Consider the following 15218-nt stretch of genomic DNA (forward strand, 5'->3'; position numbering starts at 1 on the left):
TTCTTTTTCATCGAAACGTTTTCAAGGTTGGGCGCGCAGTTTTCAGGGGATTGCACAGAGCAGGGCATATTTTGGTATGCAACTGATACAACAAACTTTTTCGGCTATGCCCGTTTGACGGCTACAGCACCTAGCTTGAACTGTTTTTGTTTGTATGCATGTATTCGATGCGTCAGCTGTGCAATTCGGTAGGGATGCACGCTTGAAGCGTGTCCCGATTATCGGAGGGTCGGCTGAGTCGGCCTTCTTCCTTCCGTTTATGATCCCATCGATTGCAATGTCCCATATTCGTTGCTTATCGATTAGCTTACCCTCGTTTTGTGTTTCTATTTTATTTTGAATGTTATTTTATCTACTCTTTCGTTTGGGACATAAAATAGGTTCTTGAAGAGAACCAAACTTCCGTACCCAGTATAGTAGAAAATAGCTTTTGAGGGTTCGTTTTATTGCGGAATGAGTAAAATGCGGCGACTTTCGACCGACAGCGATAGGGAACCGAACATATGCATAGGCTTTCACCGGACATGCACATACAGGAACATATTGATAGCTTTTATCGTGATGCACGATGCATCATACCATTATTGCTGTTACCACTGTTCGACGTTGCGTGATAAGAAATGACTTCAGCATTGCAACGCAACCGAATGGATCGGTTTGTTGAGGCCCTCGAGAAGGGTCGCTTATCAGCCGAGCTTAATGATAAATCGATCGCTTGACACTGTGCCAAGCGGACTCAATATCACTGAACAGCGCGCAAAGTTCTGCTAGCAAGGGGGGGAAAAATACAAAACTTGTTTCACTATCCATCCAGCGCCTGACGTCCAGCTGCATTTGCGCAAAAAGCAGCTAAGCTGCACAAACACATCTATTTGATCGTTTTGAATGATGTTGCGGCTGGAATATCGATTTATTTGGTGAGAAGCAAGATAATGAGGTAGCGAGAGCGAGTGAGAAAGGGAAACCTTAGGGCCTGTTTTTCAAACCGCTGCAAATTATCCGTCCGTTCTCATCCCGGCGTCTGGCTTCAACTGTTCCGGCAGGGAAATGAAAATCGACGCGTTTTGCTATTATGGCATCGCATTGCCCTCTCGATGGTCGCGTGGATCAACACACTTAATGGCAGGCAGGGGCACGAAGAATGACGGGTAATGGGAAGTGCGGCCGGGCCGGGATTGAAGGGTGCGTTGACTAATGGCAGCAACGCTTGATTGCACTTCCGGGAAGGTGTCTTGTTGCTTTTTTTCCCCTCGCTAAAGGTAAAAGTGCTCCGGGAATTCTTCGGTGAGCGTGTGTGCCGGAAGTAAGACGATAATCGGTGCAACGAGCAAAACGAAGCACGCCTCTTGTGCGTTAACACACCTTGAAAGGCTCGCGAAACGGATCCCCGGGTTGGCTAGAATATCCTTTCCGTAGATATTAACCTTTTCTTCCGAAGAGCTTAGTCAACCGTACCTAGAGCCCAGCTGGTTGCTAGCCCTTGTGGTTTTTGTTTGTAATTTTTAATTAGATTATGTATGATTGATAGCCCCTGCTTATGCTTTCTTGCGTGCCGTCTGATATTGTGTAAAGTAAAGGGTGTTTTGTGTTGCTTTTATTTGGATCAATTTTTGAAGTGCTTTAAAGGCGTAAGTATGATAAAATATTGCTTAAAAGGCATAACAAGGCCGTCATTTTTGCCCTAAGAAGGATAACCGAGATACTGCCTGTGGTTAGCATTTCTTTTCTTCTTAAATTTATGAAATATTCTTAAACTGTGCTGCACGTTAAGGTTTGCTGCTTATGATTTCTAATTCTAAATTATTTTTTGGTATTTTTACGTTAGTAATTTTTATGTTAGCCATTTTTTAAAGACTTCATCCATAGTATATAAAGCAAATGCAGCATTCGGACATAATTTCCCTTACCTACAAAATAGAATTCTACTTAAAACATCGTCGTCTGTACTAAGCATGTTCTTAGGTTTCTGAGCATAGGAATATAAAACGATTGCTCTTTGTATTGCTTCCAACGAAGCATTAAGTACAGGTTTCTCACAATTCTTAGTCATTGATGTATGGTGAACATTTGTGAACGTTGTGCAAACACTCTCGTACCATGATTTTTGACACGATTGTTTGTGGATTGTCGATAGAGGTGTCAAATGAATCCCAAATTGTGTTCAAACGTGAAGTTGATGGGCAGATACTCATCTAAGTGCTAAAGAGAGTCTCTTTCGCATCCTACAAAACCTACTATTTGATGTAGCGTATGTTTCATTCTATGTAATAAGATCCGATTTCAATCCTGGTTGCTTGAAATATCCAAGAAATGATGCTGTCAAGTGACCTGATAAGAGTTTCGATAACAGGATTAACATTTTTATTGATCGCTTGACAGTACATCGTACAAACAAAACAAGTCTATGTGAAAGGTGAAAACAGTCACCATGATCCTTCCGGTGTGTCTCGTTGGTTGAAGTTTCACATTCATCTCAAACTCATCAATCTGACACCAGGAAGACTGGTTCAAAAATAGGTCGTTGCTGGCACGTGCACGAAACAACAGCAATACTACCTAACCTGAGACTTTCCTTGTGCGTGTGAACACAAGATCACAATAAGCAAAATCAAACGAAACGTTTTGCCAAATAAGGATGAAATCCAAGACGTGCTTGGGAGCAGAGATTTTTTTTTTGACAAAAAAGAACAACGTTTGTGAAGAAGGCAGCTTTGTGAAGAAGGCCTTCTTTGTGAAGAAGGCAGCTAGAAACGCCTAGCAGCGCTGGTTGCGATTGTGTGAATTCGTCTGCCAGCTAATCGAACCCTTTGCCAAAATTGTTCTTTGGTACTTCGTCCATTTCCCCGTCACGCATCCATCGGTGTTCGATGGGCCAGGCTTGTTCAGAAAAGAAGCCTGCCTTTTGGGCTTGAAATGGAACTCATTTGTTTGCATTTCCCTAACAAATACGTGGCAAGAGCGACGACGTCATTCAATCAACAACTTCGAACAGAAGAAATGGTCCATTGTTTGGCCGACCGGACGCCGAAACTGGCGAATGGTGATGTTATGACGAACGAATTAGACGTTGGTTGCCGTCTTTAATGAACGGTGACGGGGTGTGGTAAGGGTTGGATGAAACATCATGTAACCGGAACGGAGCCATACGCCCGAAGAAACTCAATCCGTCAGGCAAATAAGTAAGTCATGCGAAGAGTCACTTAATGTCGAGGAGCCAGGTTTCGTTCGGCTGACGGTTGGCTGACTAATTTCGAGCATCATGAAGCTTCGGAACAACAGCATGATGGTGTGGTGTAGATGTAGCCCCGGTGCGTGTTCTGATGGTTACCTGTGAATGGTGCTGCTAGCAAAGGTTATCCATTGCAGAAGAAACAATGAATGTGGAACAGCCTTTCAAAGTATCTTGCGTGGAGTGCACAAAATACCGGTGTCCTGAAATATGTACCAAAAAAAAAAAAACGATTCTGTATCTGTTCAACTTAAAGATGCCTTTTAGTCCCATTCTCTCTAATGGATGTTGTTCGTAGAAATACTGCAAGAAATAAATGATATTCGGGTATTTGTTGGAAAATGTCTTTTTTTTTTTTGGTGGGGAAAACCGAATAAAACCAGTTCGCAAGGCAGTGTAGACTGTTTCACGCGAAACTAGTTAAAACCTGTGGGACTTCAGTGGCAGAATTGGCATACGTCCGTCACGCGATGAACACCGACATAGGCCAACCGGGCGATGATCGACAGGTCATAGCGTTTCGCTACTCCTGTTCCCTGTTGCCTGCAACTAGCAAAGTGGAGACAACCTTCCGACCGAGTTGATTGGCACGCGATCCGGTACGACTGTTGTCGGTTAGAAGAAATGGTTCAACACGTAGCAATCGATTCAATATTGACTTCCATGTGCTGCGTAGCACACAATTTGTAGGTATGCGCGCTGTACGTTGTTTTATGCATAGAACATGCATCTTGGTCGATGTATGGATAGTCGTTTCGGTGGTATGATCTGATTTTTCATTTTCTCACTCGATTGCTTTTTGATTGAAACCGGAATCCTTGCAAACTGCACGGGTTGGGCTCCATCCGGGATGGGCTTATTCACTGGCAAGCATATCTCTCGAATGATAAGGTATTGTCTCGAATAGGCTAGGCGATGCATTACAGTATAGGCGTAGAAGTGAATATGATTCGGTCGGTATGGTCTGCTTGCTGTGTTGCCGCCCAGCGTTGGAGTATTCATACCAGAATTTCACAGAAACTAGAAACATGTTTCCTCTATTATGTACGGAAACACAGAACTTTGTAAAGGATGGATTAATCCTATTTATTCTCTCTAACTTCGACATGAAAGATTTTACCATCGGAAACAATACACTATCATTATTCCTATTGCTGAATAAATGATATAATAATGATAAAATAAATAATAAAAATAATGATATTCCTATATCATTATTCCCAGGGTTCTCTATTCCTATTGCTTCAAGACCTTGATCTATCTTATAAGAATGTGCAACTCATTGCAATCCAGAAATTCCTCTTTGTTTATCTATCCTACAAATTTGACATAAGCCTGGAGAAAAGTACGACTGTGGAAAGAATTCGACATTGTTGTGGCATCTTACCGCTTTAAAGAAATCGATAAGCAACTAATTGAGCTGTGAAAAGATTCCTTTTCGGTGCGTGTTTCACATTGGCTCCACCGATTTAGTTGTTTCGTCGTTCTGGCTGGAGTCAATGTAAGCGTATCCAGCCTCCTTAGCCCCATCCTGGGAACAAATTGCATCCCTCTCTCGCTCGCTTTGATGTTTTCCACCCGCCACGATTCGCTCAATTGAAATTTCAAACGCGAATACACATCCCCAGGATACGTTCCGGCGCAAATCTCTACCGTGCCCGTTCGCGCGGTATAATCGCGCGCGTTCGTCGTATATGCAGTGAATCATTTGCCAAAAACAGCGCGTGTCTCCATTTTTGCGAGAGGAGGAGATGGTGGTGGAAGCAAGCGCTTCACGAAAAGCTGATGCCCCCGGTCGCGTTAATCAAGAAAATTTATTTTATCTACGTGCCGCCCGACTATACACGGGGGAGATAGTCACGGGGCGGGTCTTCTGGCGGTAATGGAGCTGACGGAAAACGGAAGCGTGTGTTTTATGAAGAAAGTTCTGAAGACTACTCTACGGGGGAGGGGCGAAGGTTTTGCTTTGTGAACATCACTTTTGTGCGTTGTCACGTATACAGCTCGAAGAGAAACGACAAGCTTTTTGTTTTGAAGAACGTAGACTTAACGAACGCGGCGTGCAGCGCCGCAATGAATGGAATAATTTTTTTTACGGATTTTTGTGTCATTGTCAGTGGGGTTTTGTAGACTTTAAGTTTCTCGCTTTTAGTTTTGATTAGTAGAAGGTTTCACATGGGGAGGTGACATATGCACGGTTGGGGCATTTAATTCGGTTTGCCAATAGGTCATCGCTTAGCAGCAAAACTGTTTCTATTCAAATTTGCTTGATTGCAACAGGAAGGATCGCTTTTTTAGTGTTTTGTTGTGTTATGCTCGATTTATTTCTTTACATGCTATCCTTGGAGTCCTCTTTAAGAGAAATGTCATTGGTTAAAAAAATGGAACCACTAACAAAAAGAATTCCACCATCACCAGAAACAAATACCTTTGCCAAAAGAGTCCAAAAACAGCGAAGAATGAACGATGTTCTAAACTCGCCATTATTTTAGCACGCTGAATGAAAAACAATGCACTCACGCGAAACAAAAGGGGAAAATACAACACAAAAAAAAAACGGGAAAATTCTACAATTGTTTCGCTGAAGCACCAGTCCAGAGAGGGGGCAGCATTTTCCGACCCAATCTTGCGTGAATTTTCCGGGCTGGGGTTTTTGCTTTCTCCATTTCGGAACAACCATGCTTGAAAACTTTTAACCAGAAGCGCAAACCTACACACTGAATAAGTTCGCCACACATTCGTACAGTTGTACGCCACCCGTCCGACAATTCCATCCCCGAGAGCGAGTGGTTCAAATGTTTTGATAGCGCAGTTTAAGTGCCCATTGTTGATGGCAAACAATCCGTGCATTTGTTGCGCTGTGTGAAGGACGCAGCGTGGAATGCTGGTGTACTACGTTGGTACTAATGTTTCCTTTTCTTTCCTATACTGTTTACTTTCGCAGGACACGTATTACGCTTACTTGAACCGGGCAAGTGTAGCGGGGGTGTATTGTGACGACTCATATGTACACGCTGGATTCTTCAGAAATGAATCATCACCCGCACCGGATTGGAACGAAAGGAGGTCCTTGCCGTTGAGTAATAGCTCAACTACGAACCAGAAGATCAGAATACAGCTAGGTGAAAAGCGAACTACCCTAAGAAAGGTGTGGTCAATAGTGAACCGATCCGGGAGTGAAAAATTTATTTAATTTTGTGCGTTTGAATTTTCCGATTGGTGTTTTTGTTCACCTTTATCAATCGAAACGTGCGTGTGCGTGTGTGACCTGAAAGAGGGTGGTGGCGGTCTTTCTTTTTTTTCTTGCCCTCCGACTGGAAAACCTCTCTCCAACGGTATGTGAAATTGTGTGCTAGTTTTTCACGTTTTCTTCCGTGAAAACGAGGCGAGGTGTGACGGGAAACAAACGGAACGTGTGCGTGTGTGGCGTGTAAAGTGTGGCGCAAAGTGATTTATTCATTGGCCGGAAGGTGAATGTGTCCTGATCGGTGTGATCGGTGATTTTTTGTTTTGTTTTCGTTCCGTACGTCGGTTTCTGCTTTCATTTTATTTTCACGTGTCGTGTATTTTCCGTTTCGCTTTTTCGCTGTTGTTGCTCTTGGTGGCCCACTGGAATATACACACACATATGTTGTGTAGAGGGAAAGCATTTTTACACTGGTGACACCAGAGCGCAGGTTGAAGCCGAAGATTGAGACGTACGTGCCACACGTCAATGTTTTCCAGTGTGTTTGTTGGTGTGCATCGGGTTTTTGGTGTTCTATCTCCGCTGAGTCCTGAACGCGAGTAAAAGCTAGTGATGTTGCAGGGAAACACGATGTGTTGTACGTGGTAAGAAGTGAAGGTGAAAAGTTATTGGATTATGTATCAATCACGTTTAGCTGGCGGTGGCAGTGGAAAGTGAAGTGTGTGGCGTGTGTTGCCCTTTTATTGCCGTCAGTTCTGTCGATGCAAGAGCAAAACTGAAAGTGTCCTATTACGGTTTGCTCAGAGGGAAAAGTAGTGTAGAATATTGCAAAGGCATCAGTGTGTAACGGTTACAGTGATTGTTGGAACTTGGCTTTTGGGGAGAACGTAACGAAGCTGCTCGATGGACTAACAACGATTAATGGTGCAGTTGGCAGTTTAAAGGTAAGGATAAAACAGCTAACTCTAGCTAAAGAATTATATTTTTTTAGCTTTTTATATTTTTTAGGAATTATATATTTTTAAAAGACTTAACGAACTATGATGTGTAGCAGTACAAATATTTTCGTTGCGGGTTTTTAATGACCATTTTTCCAAGCATATAGATGTCCTGATATTTGCTATGGCGATAAGGCTTACCTGGAAGCCTGTCTCACAATAACGATCCTTGATCCTCAATTTCAATGCAGGATGAAAAACGAAAACATGCTTTCGGGGTGTTCCTATCTTCGTTAAATTTGATATAGAAGCATAACACAGATAGTCCCATCAAACATCATCCCATGGCCACGTACAGGGACCACATACCTCACGCACTTATGCGCCGGGAGTCGTAAAAATTTGTCCGATCGACGGATCTAGGATCCAGTAGCATCAGACAAAACTACCATCAAAAAAGGGAATAATTGAATTATTGATGAGGAATCGCACACCCTCCATCCCCGCTATCCCACCCAACTCTTTCAGGTGTCCGTTTTTCGAGCATTCCCGAACCATAAGGTCGAAACGATCGAGGTCAAAATTCTAAATGTGAAATGACTCCAACGTGTCCTTTCCGCTTTTCTCTTCCCCGACAAACTTTACCATCATCTTCATCAACATCATCGTCATCCTGGGTACCGACCCTGTCCGGAGGGTTTCTGTGCTTCTGGTGGACACGTTTTGATTCGACGATTATTGAAAGTGTGCTAGAGAGTGGAGGAGTGTTTGTGTTCTTTTCGATAAACCTTTCAAACTTGGGAAAGGTGTGAGTATCACACTTCACACTCGTTTGTGAGAATGGTGGTGGTGGCTAGCAGAACCATGCTCTATTGGACCCCTTCCCAGGACCAGTGGCATAACGGTCTCGAACCAATGAGTGCAGGCAATGGACGGCACGTTTGGTTCGTCCGTGTGTTGTTTGATTGGGAGACCCAAAGTTTGAAGTTATTAATATTTATGACAACTAGGTGTTTGCCGGTGTGACCAGAAGGTTTTAAGCCCCAAAAAAACCCCCGTACTGGAACTGAACGGTAGAATTTAAGTCTTGGTTTATCTTCGTCCCACATCTTTCTCCTCGTGCTGGTGTGCGTTTCGTGGTTGGGTGCTCTGATTACGATTCGGACGGAGAAAGAGCTATTAAGTTGGGGGCGTTTTTCGGGCGCCGGCAAGAAGGAAATTGAGTTGGTAAAAGTATCTGCTATTCTGGCAATCGTTCCAAAATATGGTGTGAATTATTTCATACCTTCATTCGTTTGATTGACAGCTTTCTTAAATATAGGTGTGGGAAGTGATGCGACATTTATCCAAGATTGCTAAAGTTCATAGTGTTTTTTAAGATACATTCCTACATAACATTTATTCAAACGTGGGATGACTGAATAGATTAATTTTAATTTGATTTATAGGAAACCATGGAATAAATGTGATTGAATCATGATATAGTTAGTTATATCATGATACTAAGGTAGAACGTAGTACGGGATAGTATAACTTTCTCTTTTATATTTTGCTTTTAGCTTAACACATTGTCTGCCAAGTTTTTCGCATTTGTTTTCTCTCTTCAACTCAGGCATGCATCCCTCTCATACAATAGTGGCCCGTAGTTGTATCTGTAAAAAAGGCAAAACTATCTTAGCGCAACAACTCGCTGTTGGTGCCAGTGTCATTCTGGGTGACAAGGCAGTCAAAGTGCGCTACATTCGCGTTTTCCGCCTAACATGTCTCGCTGACGCTGATAGGTAGTCTCTTAAGGCACACTTGCACAGCTTCTCCGATTAATGTAATTGTTGGCTGTCTTATTGTTTTTCATCCAATTTGGTGTGGTGGGCGATAAAACTTTTCGACAGATAAAGTAACAGCGAACAAACGATCTCCTTTTCTCTCTCTCTCGCTCTTTGGCCGACATTTCCCATGGTGAAACTTTTGATTTATGCTGACGGTTGTAACCGGTTGCATGCTGTTTTTGGGTGCTTGTGGTACAACTTTGCTGACCATATTAAGTGTTTCCGATCGTTTCGCCTCTATCCGGTGCTAGGGGAAAAACCGCACAGGCTGTCACTTCTGTACTTTGGTATGATTTTATTGGATTAACATAAATGTAGCTAAGGATGGTGGCAGAATGAAGGAAGGAATAAAATCAGCGCATTCGGCATCATAACTATGAATAAAGAATTCGCGGGAGGGAGTTAAGCAAGCAGCGCTGGTTTGGCGGTGTTGGAGAAAGTTTGTTAAAATGTTTTGTTTGAATACCACGCAGAAAAGGAAATAGTTGTACGGATTTTTGGATGGAATTTCGACTAAACAAATGTATCAGGCACACAAATGGGTATCAATGAAGAGAGGTACATGTTTATCATAAAAAGCAATTCCAATCAATGCTAGGACTGCGTCATACTTTAGCAGTTCTTCCCACGTCAAGGACTACATTTAAGTCTCGTTCACTTGCCTCTTTCTTTAGTATGGAATAAATTAGTCTTCGCTTCCGAAGTTATCGATTTCTTTCTTCCTTTCTTTGTTCGTAGTTCATCAACAGGCACATTTCAACGTTATTTCAACCTGCCCTTAACCTGCCCCACACTTCCGTTACCAATCTGCGTTGCGATGCTTCTGAAACATGAACCTAAAATACAGAGAAAAAAATAACTAAAGCGAACTACGCAAAAGAAAATGAAAACCTTGCACCCCGTTAGTGTACGTCCGCGTGAGACGTAATTCTGTTGCCTAAAATACTGGTTCGGGGTGCAAACTCCCTTGGAACTGCGTGCGACATAAAACCGACCGAAGTGGTGAAGATGACGGATGACGAATCGTTCGAATGGTAAATGAATTTTTATGCCAACTTCGCTCATTTCGTATGCTTCTTCGCTTTCGGCGGGTGTTGTTCGGACGATGGACCGTGGAGCCGGTCACAGTGACGAAAGGGCCACCAAGGGAACGGCCCTGAGACGTGTTGTTCAATTGATTTGAACTTTCTGATCTGTAGACCGTTCGTGACATCTTGTTGTTGGTGTAGACGTATTTTTTTCCGTACATTCAACTCCTGCGGCCCGCCCGTTTTCTTCAACGCCTTTTTGTAAAGTGTTGACCGCTAGTTGATACGATCTTCCGTTTTCGTTCAAGTGTAGTCAGCGGGAACCACCACATTTTCGCTCAATTTTGCTTCCTCAACCGGCCGACTTATTCACAAGCACAAATCACCCCCCTAAGTATGGCACTCAATTTTAGAGTGGAGCCACAAAAAAAAAACGTAAAATCTGCAAACCGACGTTAAGTTGTTTGTCTCACGTCGAGTGCGAGTGCAAAGAGGAAAGACATCTTACAGTGAACAGGAGCAAGATTGACTCGTAAAAATTTGCTTAACATGCCAAAAATGAAATTCACCAGCGAGCCGAGAACCGATTTAAGGTACAGTGTGTTGTGCAAAAGACTCCGTTTTTTCTTCTTTCTTGCATTGTTCTGCATTTCATCTCACTGCTACGAATTGACGATCTCTCGATGGTGCTTCGCATTCGTTGGTGGTGACCTCTTCAACAGAGCGCCCATCGTTGCGCTTTGTTTCGGACCTTACGGAACAGTGAAGCGGGGCCGTATTATTCTAAACACACTCGAACACTGGTCGGCGGTTTTGGTGGTGCGCATGGAATTTCGCATGCAAAGATATGCTGCCGCTGGTAGGACAACCAACTGTCGACCGGAACGGCCCATCTCGAGCCAGCGGGCTGCTCCCTAATTTATATGCTTTTTGGACATTTTCGTTGTTAAACGTTTTTCTTAGACTTTTCTTTTTGGCTGTTGTTTTGCTACTCTCGCCCTCCCGCTTGAGAGCACCATAAACGATGAGTCATTTTAATGAGAAAAGTTCTTACTGGTGGTGCGGGCATATCTCAAGTGCAGCGAATTTTTATGCGGCGGTAGGAAGCAAAAATATTTCATGCAAATTTGTTTGTGCCCCGATGCCTAGGGAGAGAGGAAAATTCTCTTCCAACGTTCTCCCGTTGCCCGTTTGCTTTGCGCTTGTGGAGTGCGAATAATCCGAGCGTATTAGCATTAGCTGTTGCCGTTGTCGAAGTTTTCCCCATGTTCTCTAAATGCGAACATTGTTAAATTTCTTCACAGTCAGAGAATGTGCTATCGATCGGTTCCAACGAATCTCGAACCGTGCGGCGTTCCAATCACGCGCCACACTTCACAAAGCAACACCACAGTGAAGACGTTTGCTACAAAGTTATTCTTTTGTGGGAAGCAGCATCTTGCTAAACTTCTTGAAATCGTGAGCGCGAAAAATGTTTTGCGTTGAGCGTTCCGCTCGATGCTGCGAAAGTGATTTGCTTCAGCTCGGGTTCCCATCCGTGTGCCCGTAGATACGATTTTGCAATCTTAACGGCCCCATCAGGTTGACCTCAAATCGATGACTCACGACGCAACAATAACCGCTTATGCGCGTGAGCATCCGAACGCTCGTATGTTCTATCAACAGTTAAAAAAAGGTAAAAGAATAGTGCTTAAGTTTTAATATTGCTTAGCGAAACACAAAATAATGAAGAAGGTGCGCAAATGCTGGTAATCGTCAATTCTCCATATCTTCTTTTAGGCGTTTTAATTGGATTGCGGGGCAATATTGATTATTAAAAGATTTTCCCCTTAAATTTGTACTAGTATTTTAAGCAATGATTTAATTTATAAATACAGATTAATACAAGGCATTTTAAACAAAGATGAATTGAATTGAAAGCTTAGCATGTATACACATATTTTGTAAAATTTCTTTTGTTTAAATGAATCCTGTTTTAATTGCTTTTATTTGCAAAAAAAAAAAATACTATTAACTTTACCAACTATACAAGTCATCCATTGCGAACTCAGTGCGAGAAATAAATGTCCGAACCAACCCACGTATTTATTTGTCACACTCAGTAGTGAGTGTGCTAGTTACCAAATGTGGACCAAGTGATTTCATCGCACTCGATCATGTTCGCCGTGATTCGATCGACATCGATTGCGCTTGTGAGCGCACTTTGACCGTTCGGGAGCACGTCTCTCCTTCCTTTCCGAGACGACCGACATTTCTACATTTATGTACGCTGAAGAAGCATCGCGAAGCATTCTGTCTCCACCTCCAGCCATCCAGCAAACGTTGGCACATGTTCGTGACTTTTTCTATCTCATTCTGCTACTACTAATGACGATGATGATGAACACCAAAAAAAAAAGAACGCATCCTATATTCACTCCAAGAATCGTGCATGAATTGAGCGGCGAAAGTTACACGCATCGATGAGTTTGATTGTGCTGACCAAACTTTTTCCCTGTCCTGTGGCATGTCTGCGGTTCCCATTCGCGATGAGCAATAAGGAAGACAGAACAGCAAAAACATGGCACAGAAGATAAGCGACTGTTTTTGTTTGAGCATGATAAAATACCATGCTGATAAGCGTAAATCCGGTCACATGCAGGGTACGGTAGGGCAAGAGTACGGCAGGGCACGACAAATAGAAGCAACCATTTCCGGTCCGCTATTTGCTGCTAGGTCTACCCATCTACGTTAGGGACTTTACGTTTGTTTTCGGTGTGCCTTGGCTTCCTTCGGTGATCGGTATGTTGTGCTTGCAAAGGAAGAATTATTTCTACTCGCGGTGGTTTGGGTGGCTGGCAGTGGAGTTGTGTTTATTTTAATATGGATGAGGGTAGTGGCGGGAAAAATAGCATAAAGATATTGTTTGTTGGACAAACATTTGGTAAATCGGGCAAAGTGTAAGACTCATGGATGGTACGATGATATGCTAGGCGTGTTGGTACACCGTCTCAATGAAGCTCGTTCACGTGCGAAACATAGAGAAACGGTTCTGATGATAGTCTGTGCAGTTAAGCGTGTGCAGAGTAAGCGAATTCTAGCATCGGTGTTTTGTTTGCTTAATATTGAACGAATGGTACGAAACCTTAGATAAACAATTACTCGTCGTATCATCCATCGGCCCCAGTACTGCGGTAGCATCGATATTTTCCATAAATCCATTACGATTTATTTGTAATTATTATTTATTGCTTTAGAAGCTATTTTAAGGAATTTTTTCATCGTTTTCTTGATTAAAATATTCTCTCGTTAAAATTATCCACAGCAATCTACTGAAAAATTGCTAGTTTCTATCCCACTCCGTACACTCACCGTAACAACACAGGCATCCAGTCATTAACTTCTATGAAATTGCATCATGAGTGTGGGCAATGTGCCGTAAAGCGGCCGGCGGACGGGTGGCCCAGACTGGGGAATGCAAACCCCTATCCGGTCCGTTGCCGATGGTTAATTAGTACTGTACGATATTGGAAACCGCTAACCATGTCGAGGGCGTAAAGTATATCTATGAACGCAGGCACAACGTCAGTAGCGCACAACGTCACATTTCCAGTAAGATAAGCGCACTACTGTGGTGAGGCTTTGATTGGCAGGAGTTGCCAGCACGATAAGTATAAGTTTCCAACCGTGGTGTTGCCGTCGCTTGCTCCCGAAAGGATTCTATCCACGTACGAGTTTGCAACCAGTCAATTTTCCACCAGTGTGCACTACCACCCATCAGCACACGTTCGGGCAAAAGTTTGCAGCGTTGAGTTGAGAGCGCAATGTTTAAAAAAAAAATGTCGTAAAACCGTCTCACCGCTCCCGGGAGGGCGTTAGCGTGCGATCAGGATCATTACGACGAGAGGCACCCAACTGGTCGGGTCTGTCGGAGTCGGTTATACGATATCTTGTGCGAAACGGGTCTCTTAAATTATCTCAAATTACTCGATGATATCATCACCACCGTCGTCGTCGTCGTCGTCGTAGACGGTCTGTAAAGTTGGGTGTGGTGGCAGACGACGCACTGGGAGTTGGTGGCTATTCGATGCAAATTGGCTTATATCACGTGACATCTGATCCGCCAGCATAAGCGATATCTTATGACCGTGGTGTGCACCGTGGACCGTGGACACCATCACTTCATTTAGTTCTTAATAATTAGCACGCCCTTGTCTTGTACTGATGCCCTTCACTCCCTGCATCCCTGTATCGATGTGTTTGCAGACGAGTGACATTCTGCCGCCCGTGGCAGACGAGTGTGAAAGTGGCAAAGACTTGTCGCTGTAAGTTATGTGACTATAGTCTTCACCTCCCTCTCACACTCGCTAAATCCAGCAAGACATGCAATATTCGCGAAAGATGATTATAAGGGATCGATCACTGCAGCTGGATCCTGCAGTGCTGGAGTGTTTTAATTCAATATTCTCCCCGCTATCGTGCATCGAGTAGCGATCGTCAGTGGTCGGAATTTTCATCAGCAAATTTTTAATCTGTCATCCAGTTGATGGACAGAATAAATTGCAAAAAGTGTACGTTTTTCTTCGGTGCTTGTCGGTGTGGGTTTAAAGTAATTAGACGAGCGTCTAAAATTATCTCGTAAGCCCCGTACCCCCACGACACGAGGGTAGCGGACGCGGTAAGCAAAAGTTTTCCATGGCAGCCGAAAGGATTATCGACGTGATGTTTTCCTGGCCCGTCTCGTTGCTGCTAGTGCGACGGTGCTGTTGTCGGTAGTGTCGATATCTTTTCAAAAGCATCGCTCGAATATTGATTAACCATTCAACCATAGCAAAATGGCAGCATAGCAGCAACAGAAGCGCACGGTTTCGAACGGGAAACTTGTGTTGATTTGTTGAAAGTGTTCCCGAGTCTAAAATAGTCGTGCTCGGGCCAGAAAGTTACCGGAACTGTCAACCGTGCGAGAATCGTGGGCGAACTTTTCCCATTTTATGCTATATGTGGGAACGTGTCCGTATGTATGCCTTCGCC

At 43.4% G+C, this 15218-nt stretch overlaps 3 protein-coding genes across 4 annotated transcripts in view; 1 reads left to right on the forward strand and 2 right to left on the reverse strand.

Annotated features, from left to right (window-relative positions):
- LOC126557604 (protein arginine N-methyltransferase 1) overlaps positions 1–15218 on the reverse strand; it is a 724795-nt gene that overhangs the window by 316356 nt on the left and 393221 nt on the right. The gene's annotated exons all lie outside the window — the stretch shown is intronic.
- Positions 1–15218, reverse strand: part of LOC126558592 (60S acidic ribosomal protein P0) — a 321090-nt gene that overhangs the window by 155457 nt on the left and 150415 nt on the right. The window lies entirely within an intron of this gene.
- The window catches only part of LOC126558034 (cellular tumor antigen p53-like), a 444866-nt gene continuing 438643 nt past the window's right edge, over positions 8996–15218 (forward strand). The window contains exon 1 of the mRNA XM_050213969.1: positions 8996–9008. The gene's annotated coding sequence lies outside the window, so the exon portion shown is untranslated. The remainder of the gene's footprint in view (positions 9009–15218) is intronic.

The sequence above is a fragment of the Anopheles maculipalpis genome, chromosome 2RL (genome assembly GCF_943734695.1).
Source record: "Anopheles maculipalpis chromosome 2RL, idAnoMacuDA_375_x, whole genome shotgun sequence".
Taxonomy (NCBI): Eukaryota; Metazoa; Arthropoda; class Insecta; order Diptera; family Culicidae; genus Anopheles; species Anopheles maculipalpis.